Here is an 18,213-nt window from a genome sequence, read left to right on the forward strand (position 1 = left end):
AATTTAACCAAATGATATTGAATGAATACAGTATTGTCTCTAAGTTATCATGAATGGCAGCAAAAGCAGCCATGGTTCCAATATCTTGAATGTCAAGGTAAGTTCTATGTGTTTTAGAATGAATCAAGCCTTCTCGGTTGTGTAAACGTTTAGCGTCACCTCCGAATCAAAAGAGACTGAATGTTTACAATATGTTTTATGTGAGATAATCATTTAAAATATGAGTGCTACAGTAAGAAAATTCATCCCAATGTTTACAACAATTGCTTTTTAAATGCCATTATTTGCTTTACCTTACATTTACCCATCTTTTATAACATAAAGCTACTGGTTTTCTGTATTCATTCACTTGTTCAGTTTTTCGGGTCGTTGACGTACAGCTCTGCTATATATATACTGGCATACATGTTTTTATTTAGATCAGCGTTTTATTTCCACCTCAAATGCATTTTGGGACACATTATTTTGGCCCACACTTTTTTGGGTTCAATGTTTGCTGGCAATTATATCTTTGAGCCACTTTGTCTGGGCCAAATATTTTTGGGACCATGTAGGTGCAAACATTTTATCAGGCCTATTTTTCTTTGAGTTTTAAAATTGCTATAACTCCACAACCTTAAATCAGATTATATCCAAACTTGGAATGTAGTTGTTGATTAATAGCTGCTACATGCATTTGGGCATAAATATTATGATATTGGTTGGTGACATACAATTTAACACTTTACTATTCCCCAAAGCAGGAACCATAGTGCCTGTTGGGCTCTTGTTATGATTTTGATACTGCCATTAATGGGAAAACACTAAGCTGTGAAGCATGAGACACACAGCATCTTTGAACAAAAGCAAGATGTGGTCCCTTAATGAGTTGTAATCGCAATTAAAAAAAAAAAACCTTCTTTGATATTAATGTTTGCTTTCTTATGGTTACTAATGGGCCTAATGTATTGAAAACTTGTAAATTGTGTAAGGACTAGTATACACTTTCACATTAAAAGCACTCTTAAATCTATTACTAGGTCAAATAATGAAAACATCTACCAATCTATAAAGTTCTATAAATGATGGAGAACTTACCACGTATATACTGCAGTTTATAATGGACTGCAAATATAATTCCAACAAAAAATATATAGTCTTCACTTTGGGTTGTTAGTTTAAGGGGTCTACTTGTGCTAGGCTATTTTAACATACTGTAACAGATGGACAATACCTATGTAGGAATGTTGATCTTTTATTTCCCTTGTTTGTACTGTAGAGTGCATCAGTCCTTAAATGTGAAATAAGTTTCTCTACAGCTCTGCAGATCAATTTAGTGTCAATTAATCTCTGGACACCTAAAACACTATGTGTATTTATTTATATATTGTATCAAGCACACCCAAGTTTCAAAGAAAGTGTCCAAGAGTTGGTCAGTCTGTTTATAAATCCATTTAAAGATTAGATAATACACATTAACTAGCTATCATAAATGTGTCTTGACCTGATTGTAATGTTACTATATAATATATTATTTGCCAGTGGACTGCAGTAACTATCCTTGCTACAATAGAGGTACTTGTATACATGGGCCTCCAGACATGTGCAGTTGTCCAGCAGGAAAGGTTCAGCCATTTTGTACATACAGTATGTATATACATTCTAAAATGTTATCATATCTTACATTATTTTTATCTTGCGTTATGTTTCTTTTTGATGTTATTATAAAATTTATGGTATATTCAGTTTAAAATGAACATGTTGAATATTACTTGTGCTGTTTATCCTCATTTATCACCAAACATTTATTTATGATTAACGTCGAAATTAGGCCCAAGACAGTCAACAATGCAGGCCATACACAGTTAACCACTCTTTGGTAGGGTGTGTTACTACAGCATATATAATAGTATCTTACATAGAATAATGTTAGAAAGTAAAGCCTGGGTATCTACCAACTCAAGCTGTTTTCAATCTGGTGGTTTTGTTAGCTCTAGTACTATAAGCTGGATATGTAACACAAGAAGTATATACTGACATAATTTTATCAGTCTTCTGTAACATATTTTACAAAATCTTTTTCATGCTTTACGTTTTCTCCTGATGTTGTTATAAAAGTTATTGTGTATTTTCAGTTCTAACTGAACATATTTTCATGTTTATTCTGAAAATATTTAAAGCGAAGGAAAAGTTTGCAGTTTACTTTGTTTTCTTTAACATTTGGTGAAGAGAAATTAAAGGTGAGTCCTTTGCAATCAGGGTAATTAGCACAATGTACAAATATTTGACCATCTACTCATTTATTTGTAACCTCTCATACCTGTATTAACAGAAACAGTCTAAGTTTGCTCAAATCATCCAAATATTTCACTCACAAGCTTTGTAACAAAACCATTTCAATATTTGATACATAACTATTTACCTTGTTTACCTCAATTGGATGTGTTTTTCATCATATGTTTCCTTTCTTTGTCACTATTTACTAGGTTGTCAGAACCGACCTTGTGTGAATGGTACCTGTGTTGGTGACGTCTGCAATTGTGATACAAACTTTGCAGGTCCACAATGTGAGAGTGGTTAGTATTCTTAGTATCTCATCATTCTAATTCTGCCTATGTTCTGAGATGTTGTGCGCAAATACAGTATTTTGTAGCATTGCATGAATATTAGTCAGTATGCTACAGATTTATACAAGTTAAACATCCTGCTCCAGTTGGTGGACTTTTCTCTTTTAATGTTTTCAACTTGTTTAGCAATAAACTCATGTTCACAGAATGCATATTTTTGCATATCATAGAATGACAGTTGATACCGATAAACCTCAAATATATTGCCCAGTTTCTAGTTTATCAATATGTACTGTTTGGTTATACAAAGGGAACATTTTAAATGTCACAGTAACCTCACTTGTCACCTTTTATCATAACATATTAACCTGATTATGTAAAGTCATTTGTTCCCAATGAACTGTAAGCAAGGAAAACTGGTAAAATTTGATCTTTAAAGTCTTGTATTCCTATTGATGGTCACAGTGAGAGCTATAAGATCATTGACAACTTGTCAAGAGGTAAGGGATGGGTTCCCGGACAACTCTCCCATGGACGATCCCCCGGATGATTACCCCCGGACGATTCCCCCTCAGACAATTCCCACCCGGACAATTCCCAATCGTGACAATTGCTCCCCAGACAATTCCAACCCATGCCAATTCCCCCCCCCCCGGACAATTGCCCCGGACATTTTTCCCGGACAATCCCCCCTCCTCGGAAATTTCCACTTGGACCCCTCCCCCAGGACGGCGATCATAACATTTCATCACATGTTAACCCGCCCCCCCCCTGTGAAAATTTCTGCACATACCCCTGACCAATCACAAGTCGATCAAAAATTTAAAAAGTTACATTTTGGTAGGGATTGGGGTGAGGTATATATGACTCAATATCACCTCAAAATGTGCTCGTTTCGCGAACGTTTACAGTGTCTTTATCAGTGGTGGCCATATGCTTGCATCCACATGTATATTTCTCGACAGAATATTCAGCGTTTATGCTGTGTTAGTTTTTGCGCAATTTGAATGCATGATAGATGACTGGACCAGAGAAATGTTCGTGTGCTTCGCGTGCACTAGCTAGGATGATACTGTGATAGCTTTTATCTCTCTTTGCATGCATTTTAGCTAGCTACCACATGATTTTCTGGTCGCTTTCGCGCGTATTAGCTGCACTGTTAGTGTTATAGTCTTTTCATTTGCTCATTATGTTGACCATGCATGGTAGTAGCAACTAAAAATTCTCTGTGCGCTCGTGGGAAAAAAATATTCCTCTCGTATATGCGCAGTGCGGTACGGTTGACATCAGCATCAGAATCGCTCTGTAAACGGCAAGAGCATCACCATTGCTGCATTTCACCTTGTTGCTAACGAATTTTACATGGTTGTCACTACAAATCAGGACGCTTTTGACGAATTTAACATGGTTGTTGCTACTTGTTGGTATCTTTAACTTCCAGATTATTTTTTTCTCAAGTGAGTTGGGCCTGTTGGTTATGCTAATATAAAATAATATCGTACATACGCACCGTTTAGATTGGTAATTAGCGTTATAGAATTGTCCCAATTGGGTGCTCCCGATTGACAATTATCTGTGGGTAATTCGGGGTGGAATTTTCTGGGGTGGGAATTGTCTGGGGTGGGAATTGTCTGGGTGGGAATTGTTCAGGGGGTAATTGTCCAGAGGGGAGTGGTCTGGGGGGTAATTGTCCAGGGGGGAGTTGTCCGGTCACCAAGGGATGATATTAATTAACACGCAGTCAGCGTGTCATAATATATACTATATGCCATTGTAACTATCACATTTGTTTAGAAGAGTGTTCAGAATTGTAAATGTGATCCTTAACTTGCAATGTTACATTCCTCGTCAAATCAAATGTAATGTAGATGACTAATTCCACTGTACTCTTCTCATATCCATTAACAATGCCAAAGCTGTACATATGTGTTATTAAATTTAAAATATTTATTGTGTATCTAGTGAAATTCTGCAATGTTGATCCCTTTGTCATGAACTGTGTAGTATGATAACCACAAATTCTCAGTAGAGAATTGATCAGTAGATATCAAGTGATGGAGAGATTAAGGTCTCAACATAAATGAAGATAGTGTTGATAAAGTAGGCTAATATGATGTCTAGAGAGAGTTGATAAAGTAGGCTATTAAGATAGAGAGAGTTGGTAGGATATATGCTAATATGATAGAAGTGATGATGTAGACTAATTAGATAGAGAGAGTTGAATAAGTAGGCTAACAATAGAGAGATTGTTGCTTATGTAGGCTAATAAGATAGAAACTGTTGATAATGTAGGCTGACAAGATGTCTAGAGAGAGTTGATAAAGTAGGCTATTAAGATAGAGAGAGTTGGTAGGATATATGCTAATATGATTTAGAAAATAAAATTTAGAATGTTGACAATGTAGGCTAATAAGATAGAGATTGTTGATAATATAGGCTCATAAGATAGAGAGAGTTGATAAAGTAGGCTAATAAGATACAGAGAATTGATAATGTAGGTTAATAAGATAGAGTTGATAATGTAGGCTCAATTATGAGATAGAGAGTGTTGGGAATTTAGGCTATTTAGAGTTAGAGGTACTAATAGAAATATCCAGAGGTGGAGAGCTCACCGATTAGAAATTTTGATTACACTCAGTCTGAGAATCTAGTTTTGGAGTTTTCCAACTAGCAGGATGACTAAACCAAGAACCCAATACAGAGTAAATGGGTACTTGACATTCAGTTAATTTTTAATTAATGATTAATTAATTGCGGTTGGAATGGAGACAAAATTAAAGAAAGCCTTCATCACTTTGACATTTTGGAAAATGTTTTATGTTACTTCAACACCAAGTACTATGCAGTTCTGTTCCTTTAAAAAGTAAGTTAATAATGGTTTCTGATTCTCAGACATTCAATACTATAGTGAATTGAGACTTGACTTAAGTGAGACTTGCCCTCGGTGGCTTGACACTTGACCTGAGACTTGACCAGAGGGACATCATGACATCACTGGATTGTGACTCCTCATTTTTAAACACAATAAATCAGCATATGTAGCATGCAAAAACGTCATACTTACTGTACATAGATGCTCCTCAGTGAGCTTTTGACTGTTTATAGTATTGGTGGAGGTCAAGTGTCACTTGAGGTCACCATCAGTCAAAATATGAAAAGCTTGTAAGCAAGCTCACTCAACAATTATTAAAAGGTTCGGTGATTCAAATAGATAAGTTGTTAGTGCCCCTCGATGTTTACTATCTTTATCGCAGTGTATGATGGATGCCAAAGGTCAAATGAGTCCACCAGTGGTCAAAACCATGTACACATGGTAACTCAATATGTCTAGCTTTGATCAATCTCATAATTTACTTCGTTCCTAGCTTACCTGTCTCCTCACAACATAAGCACCCTCTTCCTGGCAGTTTGCCAGGGCTCAGACGTTAAAGTAAAAAGAATACGTCTTGAGAACCGATTTGAAACCATTCAGTCTTGCGCATTTTAACACGTTCTGGAAATGGGTTCCACAAGTAAGTGCTTTAAACAACAGTGTTTTAAACACAAGTAAGGTTTTAAACCTAGACATATGAGCAACACCTGCGATTAAGTAAAATAAGACAGGAGTATGATAAGGGAGGAGAATATGACCAATGAATGTCCAGGAAATCTATGTCATGTCCTGGTTTCTGCTGGTACTTGTTAAACACACATTTGGGATGTGTAGCGATGTGTAGCGATTAATGGTGTAGCGATTGCGGTGTTTTTCCGCAATTGATTCGAGCCTGTCGTCGCAGCTCAAGCTGCTAGTTCAGGGGGCAACACTCCCCCAATGTAGGAGACTCTTCCTCCTCTGGGAAGCGGGAGTAACCGTCCTCTGTAACCCCGAAATCTAGGGGGTCGACCTCGACGTCTAGGCCGGACAGGTCGACCAACGCTCTGTAAACCAGAACGTCCTCACCGGGGAACAAATCAGGTCCCATTTTTCGTCTGGGATTGATCGTGGTGTCGCGGCCGGGCTGGCCGTTGGTTACGATCGCTCCTTGGCACCGATGTCTGTGTTCGGTGCCCGTTTTTGTCCTTCCCCCTCTGAAACTGGGGATAAGTATATCTCCCTTCGCAGTGGGAACCTCGCTCGGGGCCGGCTCTCTTTCGGATGGGGCGCTTGCTCCTGCTACCCCGTTCTGGGGGCCAGCAGTTGTTACTTTCGTCGGCTCCCGGCCCCGGGAACGGCCGCAGCTCCGGTAAGGAGGTCTGCGGACCGGGCTTCTGCCCCGGCTACCCCGTTTTGGGGGCCCAGCAGTTGTTATTCTCATCGGCTCCCGGCATCGGAACCGATTTTGGATCCGGTTTGGAGATCTGCGGACCAGGCCTCCGGAGCCCATCTCTGGGGACCCAGCAGTCGATTGTAGCTCCGGTTCCCAGCTTCGGGGCCTGTCTCAGATCTGCAGAGGAACCTCGGTTCCGCACTCCCTCTGGAGTCTCGCCGGACCCGGGGTCTCGCTGGTCCCAGCTCCCGGAGCCCATCTCTGTGTGCGTTCCACCCCGGGTACCACTCTCCTTGACCTGGACGTTCTGTCCGTTCCGGTCGGAATTTCAAATGGGCTATTGATTGGCCTTGAGCCTTGCCCTTGCCTTCCCCCTTGGTCATAAAATCCGAACGGCGTCAGTACCTTGTGGGGGGGGGGGGGGGGGGCAATTTCTCTTTCTCCTCTCTCTCTCCACTCTCCTCTTTCTCTCTCCTCCGGCCTCTCTCTCCGTACCCTGGCTCCCGGAGCCCATCTCTGTGTGCACACCACGCCGGGTATCATTCTCCTCGACCCGGACATTCTGTCCGTTCAGGTCAGAATTTCTAATGGGCTTTTTATTGGCCTTGAGCCTTGCCCTTGCCTTCCCCCTTGGTCATATAATCCGAACGGCGTCGGGACCTTGGGAAGGGCAATTTCTCTTTCTCCTCTCTCTCTCTCCACTCTCCTTTTTCTCTTTCTCTCTCTCTGTCTCTCCTCTGGCCCTCTCTTACCCACTCTCCACTCCCTGTTCCCACCAACCCTCTCGATTCTTCCTCACTTCCCGTCTCTCATGCAATTCCCTCCCCTCTTGGAGAACCATTGGGGTATGGGATGAGGTCCAGTTTGTCCCGGGGCTTCGAACGCTGGCTAGCCAGCCATGTGTCAAATTCTTGCCAAAGTGCTGGCGTAAACAAGATCTAGACCAACAAGGGTCTCTGATGCTACAGGTCCTGCCCCTGGGGCAAGGATCCTGGCCATCCCCTGCCCGATCCGGACCGAACATCGAACAATTGACACTTTTCAAGTGGCTCCGAGTACATGACTGAAAAACTCACGTTAGAAAAGACTAGAAAGTTAGTCTATCGTAAGAACGCAAACTAACCATGGAAATGGAGGAAGCAGGGTGGGAATGTTAACTATCAGAGAGTAGAGATACGTGACAAAAATATCGCGCCCTGCTAGGGGCTCGCGGTTTACAAACTATTCTACGAAAGTGAAATCCCAACACTTAGAAAAGCGACCAAATAACGAAAGTACACGAACGATCAAACATCTTATAAGAAGTATAACAGATAAAAACATGTAACAAAAGGCGAGATACCGCCCATCCGCGCTAGTGCGGAACAGGCGAGAAAGAACGAAGCAGTTTCGCGGAACTACTACCTAAAAAAGTAACGTTACGCTACTCGAAAACATGGGCATGGCTCGCACACTAAAAACAGTCCCAAACTCCCTCCCTTTAAAAGAAAAGGATACTTATCAGGCTGTAAACGACTGTAAAACGTTCTGAAATCCAATAGAATGTAAAGAAGGTAAAAATTCAATATATTCCGGGCAATTTCCGTAAGATTTTAATCCACTATGAAACGTTTACGTGTAAACACTTTGGATGGTAGAATGAGAAGAAAGGGCATTGACCAGAGGAGCCCGTCGCTGAAGGTGCACAGTGTTAAAAGATTACCAGGGCATACTAGACACGGTAGAATGAGGTGCTAATGTTGTGGGGAGACAGGTAAGCTCGTCACTCGTAAATATATAAACCAGTAAGTTTTATGATGTTGGTGTGTATGTGCCTCTCTAGCTGTGGATTCTTGGTTCTGGTATTGTTTTTGGTAACGGTCATGTCATTTGAGATCAACAGTGGTCATAACATTAAAACATCGTAAACTCAATATAAGTCCATCTTCAAAAGCCTCATGAGTGGTAGGTTTGTTTTTGGTGAGGGTGAAAAGTCACTTGAGAACCTGCAAACCTTGTAAACTTTCAAATTCATTAATTTCAACTTTATAGGTGAGTCTTTTACTTATGTATTTAGATGATATATTATATGTACATGCCTCTCAATGAGTTCTTGACTGATATTGTTCTTAATTAGGGTCAAAGGGTGTATTAGCAGAGCAGTGGTCAAAATCTGAACAGTTTGAAACAGGCTTTATATTGGATGGTAAAGCTTTTGATAAATCTTAAACTTGGTACTAGGCATAAACAGAATTCTGTTGTTGGTACAGTATGTTGTTTTTAGCAGACAGATTTTTTTCCAGTTCAGCTTGACCCACACTGTCAGTAGAACCACAGACAAAAGAACTGATTTATAATCTTGTACATACCAAGTATCTAGACCATGAAATCTGTCAAATATTGCACAATACTTGAGTTGCATTTGTTTCTGGTAACAGAGAAGCTTTAACTGGTACTCGTCATCACACTTGGTCCTTGTCAGCTCAGTTTGGTTGTTAGAGGTTGTCTACAGAAAGTAGAGTTGAACATTGAAAAGTTTTCAAATACTTGTAATGAATAAGATAAAGTCATGAATGAGTCATAGAAAACTAAGAGTTGGTTCGTTGCTGAAATGAACTGGTAGCTCTGGTTGGTGAAGAACATAACATTTTGATGGCATCACAGTGCATCATGAAGACCTGTCATGCTGCACATAGGAAAACCTTTGCATAGGATGTAGATCATGCTTATCAATTTTCTACTTGGTTGGAGTCAACAAGTGAATGTTACAAATACTGCACCTCTGTATTAACTGTCAAGAGAGCTGAAACTCTGTGATGTTTTTGGTAGTTACTTCAAAACTACGTTTACATTTTAATCTGTTACCTATCAGGTGAAAGTGTGTTAAAATATTAAAATAAGGCAAGAAATTACACAATCTTCTGGGTTTTTCCAAAGTAATCAAGACAAAGAACTTTCACGGCAAAAACAAAATGAGGCTAACAAAATTTACTAGAGATAATTGATTGTTCCTTTGGTGTCACCATATTGCTTTATAATCTACTTTAAAGCTGTGAGTATTTCTTAATTGAACATCTCAAATAATTACTAATAGAACAAGTTTCAACTTCTATATTTTACACAGAATGTCTTCAAAATAGACCTGTGATCCAAGCTGTCATTTTAGATCTCAGACCTGTGATCCAAGCTGTCATTTTAGATCTCAGTTTAATTGTGAGATATATTGAAATTCATCATATTTAACACCTTTAGCCATTGCTGCATATCTGAGTCCTAGGAGTATAACAGTAACTGAAGGACATGTTGGACAAAAAGCAGTTACCATTCAAGTCTGTCGACAACCATCTTCAGAAGAAGTTACCCTTACAGGTTTGGGCTTATTTTTTCTTTGGTTTTATAAGATCAAAGTATTGTAAGTTTTGTGAATGCATTGTGATTTGATTTGGCAAAAACATAAAAGTACATAAAATGGTTTGACTAGACTTCTCATGGATGCAAACATATTGACGATGAAGAAAATATGAGAGTAACTTATATCATCTCAAGGCAAGGGTGAGAAACCTACTGGTAAGAGATAGTAGTCTCATAATAACAAGTTGTTGAATTGTAATATATTCCAATTGGATAGCCCTGTTAGTGATATTAAAAGTCAGGCTATTTTAATGTCGGTATTTTCAATTTATTTGTTGCAGTTAGCTTCTGAGTCTCATCATTTGTGGTCTTTCAAATATTTTTCTATCAAACTGTTTGTTCTGGGCCTCTGTTATTACTGTGTACTGTATTGATCATATGCAACTTTACAGGTATGAGAGTGGAAAATTGGAGGGGGGGGGGGCTGGTTTTTATCTGTCTTTAATTGTCAACTGCATCTTGGTTAAACTAGATCTAAAATAAAAAGTATCTCTCCTACTTGGAAGAAATAGCATGTGAGTTTAATACAGGTAAAATAGGTAATATCAGATACCTTATCAATAGAAATGAATCAGTTTTTACATGAATCATATTCATGATTGTAGGCCTATAGTGTGTTGAGCTACTGTACCTTTTATGCTTGGAGTTTTGAACACTAACTGAATGAGTTTTGACATTGAGACTGATTACAGGTTAAATAAAAAAAATGACAACGGATCAAGGATAATTTAGTGTTCAACTTTTGTTTAGCAGTTTGTAGTCCCTGAGTTACACTCTTATCAAATACTACATGATCTCTGTGTGAAAAAACTGCTATACATATTTCCATTTATATAGCAATTTGACCATTTTGTATGTCATTTTGCAATGTGATACTAGAAGACTTATAGTGCTTTTACACTAGATCCGGATCAGATCCCCTGATGTTATCATCTCTTCATGGGATAACCTTATGCATTGATCCGGCGCATTTACACTTGAGTTGTACTCTAATCCACTGAATCTTTTAACGGGATGTTGGTAAAAAAAATTGGATTGAAAATGTGTGATGCGCAGCCTCGGATCACGTACTACGTATACTCCTAAACTTTCGTTGTCATGGTTGCATAGCCTTAGGGTGACAATACTACGCTATGTACGGCCCACATGCAGTCAATGTATGTAGGAATCAGTACATGCATGATACAGGACTGGAATTTCCAAGAATGCATGTGACATATTACGGTTACCTGATACCTCGGGTCACTGTTGATGCGGGAGTGCTTACATTGCAAAATTAATCTCAAAGTCCGGATCAGATCCTGGTCTCTGCCAGCATCAAAATAGGAGGATCAGGTTCAGATCTGATCTGATCTGATCTGAACTTTTCGATCACTACAGCCATGATCTGTCAGTCAGGATCAGATCTTGACGTAGACGTCTGGTTTGGATCTAGTGTAAAAGCACTCTTATTCCCTGGACCAGCATGTATTGACTATACTGATCAAGAACGAAGGTATGTTAGTAATGGTATCAGATATTATGAGGTGCTACAACCAACTTTACTTGACCTGATGAGTGGAGGTAAAAGTCTTTATATTTATCCTTAACTCTGTGTAAAGTAGTTACCATCTGACAGCATCCTATTGCATGAAAACAGCATTGGTTGTAATAATGAGGCTTTCACATGTGAAAACTTTCAAGTAAATGCCAAAAAAAAACCCAACTCAATAGCTCCCTGTACATTGATTGGTTAATTAATGTGAGGTGTATGTATCTTCTCTGTACAGTGTACACAACTACAGTCGGAGCAGCAGTCAAAGCATTGCCAGACGTTGACTTTGTGAACATTCCATTAGAACCTGGTCAAAATGTTACGATTAGTGCTGGACAGCCCTGCACTCCTGTGAATGTCTTTATTATATCTGATTTGACCCAAGAAAAGATGATTAAATCCTTTCATTTGTTCTTGCGTGATCCACAACCATCATCATCAATGGTCCATTCTGTGTTTGGAGGTTACTTGACCTTCATTATTATAGCAGATGATGATCCTGGTAAGTATAAAGTAATAAATCATTCCTTAATACAAGCAAACCAAGTAATGGTTATCTTCTCTGATAATGTAGCTTGAAAATACTATGCATGCCATAGATTATGAACAAATTAATTCTCACCACAGTATTAAAAACAAGTTACTGGTCTCGCTATTAATGTTTTGCCTATGTTACTGGGAGGAGTTCTATCACTTAAGCAAGCCGTGCTGTGGTTCTGTGAGTACCATATTTAATACATGTGATAAGATGTTGTGCACATGGTGCTAGCATTCCTTTAAGGGAAGATCATGAGAGCTACAGTAGCTGGCAGACTTAATGAAACTAAAAAAAATGTTGAGCTGTCATAATGAGATAATAAATGTGCTTGCATATGATATATGTTTGATGGGAAATATATATATATTCATGTTGGAAGTGAGGGTCGACAGTTTTTGTGTTCCTTGCATATCAATATTTGTTGAAGTACCTAGGATTATAATGACCAGATGCTAATTAGGTTCAACATTATGGACTTGCAGCTGCATGTAAATTCATACACCCATTAATAAACTTAGTTAAAGGTACTGGAAACGTAATCTGTTCCTAATAACTGTTAAAGGTATTGAATAATAACGATAACACTCCATAATTTCCGTTTGTTTTTGCTGCCATCCTAATTTGATGTCTATCCTACAGAGCAAAAGAGGAAATATTGCTAGAATAGCTTACAAATGTACTATTAACACAAATCAACTAATCAACTTGTAAGATGCAGAATGATATGTGCAAGGATGGGAATAAGTGATGCTTAAAGTATAAAGCAAAAACATCCCTATTTACATGCATGGTTCCCACATGGTCAGGAAATAAGGAAAAGTCACAGAATTTGAAGGTGCCAATTTGGATATTAAGGTGACCAGATGATTCATGGGGACAGTCCAGCGATTTCATGTACCATCCCCAATAAAGAGTGTCATCGGAAATATCCTCTGATCTTTTGTATCGTTAACTGTCACAGGAATATCCCCAATTTGTAAAAAGGCCCTGCATCATATTAGTTTTACATGTTTGGCCTCCTGTTTGTGAAGCAAGCAGTTTAAACCTAACTTGTGATTTTTTTTACATCTAGAAACTTAAACTTCATTCGTGCATGGTTCACACATAAATGCTACCTAGACATTGAATAAGTTAATATACTGTAATTCACATGAAAAACATATTGTTGTACTTAGAAATGAATAAGGTGGTAAATATCATGTTTAAATAAGATACATTGACTTTTATAGAACACAATTATGATCTAAATTTAAAGTCAAGCTCTGCTCAAATAAAAATCTACTGTCTATTTTCATTTATACTGTTAAAATTTAGAGATTTAAGTGTTCTGATGAACAGTTTCCTTAAAATGTGTGCTATTTTTTCTGTATGAATTTATAAGCTTCCTAAGGATGAAGTAAGCAGTACTTTCTGTGGGTTGTGGGAATTAACTCCTTCAGTTCTTAGACTTGTCTGTGATTGACTACATGGTAACTTTAAACCAAAGCTGACTGATATTTGTAGTTTAATTGTGTAGATGATGGATGTAGATGAGGGATTTCAATCTGCATAGTTACTATTTAAGATAACTTTCAGACAAACATTGTGAATGCAATGTTTATTTAACTTTGATATTTGTAGTGTGTACTGTACCAGCATTTAATGGTAAATACATTATAGTAACTGCCCAGTAACATATACACAAAAGAAATATAGACACTTGTACATGAGTGGACTTCTTACACATTCAGATCATCAAAATAAAAGTTGAAATAATCCGTTTTCATATTGGCAGAGATCTCAATAATAAACAAAAGATACAATGTTAAATTTTTCAATTAACAAATTCCAAAATTTGAGATCTACATAGATACAAGTATATAAATCTACAGTCTGGTAGTAACCTGTGGAGTGTGGATATGTAAATATACATTTAGTTCCCAACCAAGACATATTTGTAACTGTTGAGGTTGGTATGTGTTAGCGATTAGAAATTGGAAAAGTCTGTGAGTATTGATTGAGGCAGCATCTTCTTCATCTTGATTTGTTTGTTAGCAACAGGTGTTAGAAGATGTTCTACCATTGTTTCTCTGTTTGTGTGGCAAACATACACATAGCTTGTATTATCAATGTTAAAATTAATCTTTGTTTCTATTAGTGGTGTGCACTGATCATCATTAATTATACAACAAGCACTTGACATGTTAATTATCCAGGCTACATATAATGTATATAAATATTCAGATCAGTTGCCAAGACCGTGATGACATCATCTTGAACTATTCACCTCACTGTCACCAGGAATACAAAGCTACTCAATCACTTTGGTAATATAATGTATAAGGAAATTAAATCCTAATGGTGTATATGGTCTAAATTAACAGCATGATTTATCTAACAAATATGCATCCTTTTTGTTACACCACAAATGTGTAATTAATTAACTTCTCCTATGTTTTGATATTTCGTATGTACATCATTCATTTGTGGAAATATCACAGTCATTGTTCGAAAATGTTCCCAGTTAACTGGAGCTGTGAAATATATTTGTCAATACATATACGACCATATAAACATATTTTCCCATACATGATGTTGTGTCTGGGGTGGACAGAGATCACATCTGATTAGCATATCGTAACAGATGTATGTAGATGTAGGTGCATATGACAAGATCAAACTCAATAATCAGATAATTGACTTCTGCCTATGGTCAGGGGATGTTGAACTTTTCTCTGCATTCTTAGGCTTGACTACGGAAGGATTATATTTGAATGACCAGTTATTGAATTGCATAGATATAACTTCATATCTTCTTATCTGGTTTGATCTTGCCATATGAACGTTTGAACCAGAAACTATGGCTGAATGTGGATTGCTTACTTACATAGTCTAATGATGAGTGTAATTCAAGTAGAGTATACATTATTGATTCCATACACTGCGATTGATTCCACAGACACTGAGCTTCCAGTAATATCCAACTGTCCTAGTGACATGTCAGTCAGTATAATACCTGGAACATCGTCTACAAGTGTTTCCTGGCAACCACCCACAGCATCTGATAATTCTGGAGATGTAACTCTTACATCATCTTATCAGTCCGGAGATACTTTCTCTCTAGGGCAAACTACAGTCACTTACACTGCCACGGATGGTGCAGGAAATACAGAGCAGTGTCAGTTTGTTATTACTGTCATGACTGGTGAGTACTAAAGGACAACTAAACTAGAATAGCACTATAGTAAAATACTAACTTGAACGTGCACATTGAATGGGATGGATGGTTTACACTCTACAAGATTCATAGAGAAATAGAAACCTGAACTATAAATATAGAAAGCACTAATAGAAAGACATATAAAGATATATTTCTGCATCCTGCAATTTTTCTTTCCAGACTTAAGATAACTTTTGATTCCTTTGTCTGTTATTTAAAGTTGTGTGTCGTCACTATGTTATCAATATGTGTTGTCTTCTTCTGTTCTATATAAATGGATATAGGAATGAAAAGGCTTGCTCAGGTTGGCCAAGTTTGTGTCCAGTATATACCTGGATTATGATTTTTGGTCTAAAGGCTTATATTGATGTTATGGTTGGCTGTACTAGAACCCCCAGCTACATCACAAATGTACTGTATTTAAAGGAGAGTTCAAGTCTGATGTGTCATTGTTGAGTAACATTTATTAGAACATGTACACCGTGCAGTTTTCTTCCCGAAACTAACTTCTAACCTCTTCAGACGTAGAACAAAGGACTTTAAAACATAGTACAGTGCAGCTGGTCAGCCATATTAGACTGGAATCTGGTCATGTTGCAATTTGACATCATTCAGCCTTTAAAAGACAAATGTGCATTATAGTATAAGTTATGCCAAGTTCAAGGCAACCAGCACACAAAGCTACTGGTTTCATTAATATTGTTTAAGTGCAGTATATATAGTTTTATTACACAGCTGCCAAGTAGTATGTTACCTCCTTATTTTGTATCGGAATTAAATCATGATAAGTAAGAGTGTATGAGCTCTCCCCACATAATATGAATGTCTGTGGAAATTGTGCAAAACTTATGTAATGTCTTATAATTTGATGCCATCCTTTTACAAATTAAGACAATGCATGCCAATCAAGAGGCAGAAATGGTTCATAATGAGGTGAATCTAGTTCTATGTTCTCACCACTACATCAGCTATAATACTCTCTAACATTAACACTTCAAAAAGGGTATGTAGGCTTAATGTTAACACTTTGAGTTTCATTTAACTTCCCGGCTTCACTACTCCTTCTTCTGTAAGGTTGTGTGGGTCAAAGAAGTAGATTCCACACTAGAGATGGTTTAGGTTGTCACAGCCAGTTGGGATAATTTCCTAGTGCTATTACCTCTCTAAACTGTCCTCCATGCCATGCTTCAAAGCATTCGTTTTGACAGTATGAACAGTTCTTAATCTTTATCTGATGGAAACATGATATTCATGCTGCTCATACTGCTCATACTGACAATACTAGTGCTTTGAAGCGGGACATGAAAGTACAGCATAGGAATACTTTTCCTAACTAGGTGGTTGTCATAAGGAAGCTGTAGTGGGCAATTTGTGCTTCAGGTATGGCGAAGTAAATTGCTGGTGATCCTGCTGTATTGGAACAATAAGTATTTTGCCAATTACTGAAAGAATCATATTTGTAGAAAGGGGTGATTACTGTTAGCCCATACAGATCTTTAAATCTGGTTTTATCCTTCATAACATTGAAACCAACTGCTGAAATCATTACATATTATGATTATCTACAGGTGCATGTCTGTTTCACTGCTATGCTATGTGCATTCTTGTTTACTGGTTGTGTTGAATCTAGTGTCTTTGAAATGTTGTAGATTGAAATATTATACAATTAAGCTTAGTACAACATTCCCAATGTGCTCTGCCATACCATCATTGTGCATAGGAATTTTATGATATGACCTGCATACAATTTGTGCAGAATGCTTTCAGTCAAGCATGTTCCATAGAATGTCATGCATGCAATTAGAATGGTCAAATTGTTTCCAAACTGTTCTTAATTTTCCTCCCCAGGCATGTGTTCATGGCATTGATATTTATTCATGGGAATTGTTACATTATATGTCAAAATAATGTGAAAACTATACATTGAAGAGAATAATTTATCCGGTACTGATTCCAAATATCTGCTATGAAAATTGTTGCTATACAAGTGTAAAAATGTATAGCTGTTTTTGCATACAGGTACCATAGTATTTTTATGAGAGAAAATTTCTTCAAAACTTCTACACAAAAGTTGAACACTAAATTGTTCCCTGCATTGTCATATATTTCATGAAATTGAGAGCTACTATACACATTGAAGTAATTTACTAACAACATAATACTTCATACAATGATCATATCTAACATATAACATCATATCTTGAAATCTAAGCATTCAAAGATTACAGCAATTGATTTCTGCTCCTTTGACAGTCTGCATCAGTTTACCTTACCCAGTCTTAAGCTATCATGACTAAATATGGTTTGTTTGACATTTACTATGTAATTGTATATCACATTTTGACAGACTAAGACTGCTTGCCATTCAGAATAATACACTGATGACCTTGTGTGTCAAGCACATGTGGCCGTAAAAAGTTGAAACTTAACAGACTATATTGATAAAGTTATTTACATGAAACAACTAGAAATTAGGTTTTTCACCGTAACTGAAACAGATTAACTGTACCTAATAGTAGCGCCCTTCTCTTTATTCTCATTCACCTCATTTAGCAGTGTCATTTACTTCATTCAAAGGGAGAATGAACTATACTACAGACTGCATTACTTAACAGATAACAATTCGTTTTGATTTGAAACAGGAATATTAAATTCTTCTGACTATGCATTAGTATAAGTTATTCTATAAAATCTGGGACAGAACTGTCTGTATTTTGTTTGTAAGACACGGTAAGCCAAGCAAGAATTATTAAGGAGAA

At 37.5% G+C, this 18,213-nt stretch overlaps 1 protein-coding gene across 4 annotated transcripts in view; it reads left to right on the forward strand.

Annotated features, from left to right (window-relative positions):
• LOC139976764 (adhesion G-protein coupled receptor G2-like) overlaps nucleotides 1–18,213 on the forward strand; it is an 88,058-nt gene that overhangs the window by 54,463 nt on the left and 15,382 nt on the right. The gene's annotated exons all lie outside the window — the stretch shown is intronic.

This window comes from Apostichopus japonicus, chromosome 2 (assembly GCF_037975245.1).
Source record: "Apostichopus japonicus isolate 1M-3 chromosome 2, ASM3797524v1, whole genome shotgun sequence".
Classification (NCBI taxonomy): Eukaryota; Metazoa; Echinodermata; class Holothuroidea; order Aspidochirotida; family Stichopodidae; genus Apostichopus; species Apostichopus japonicus.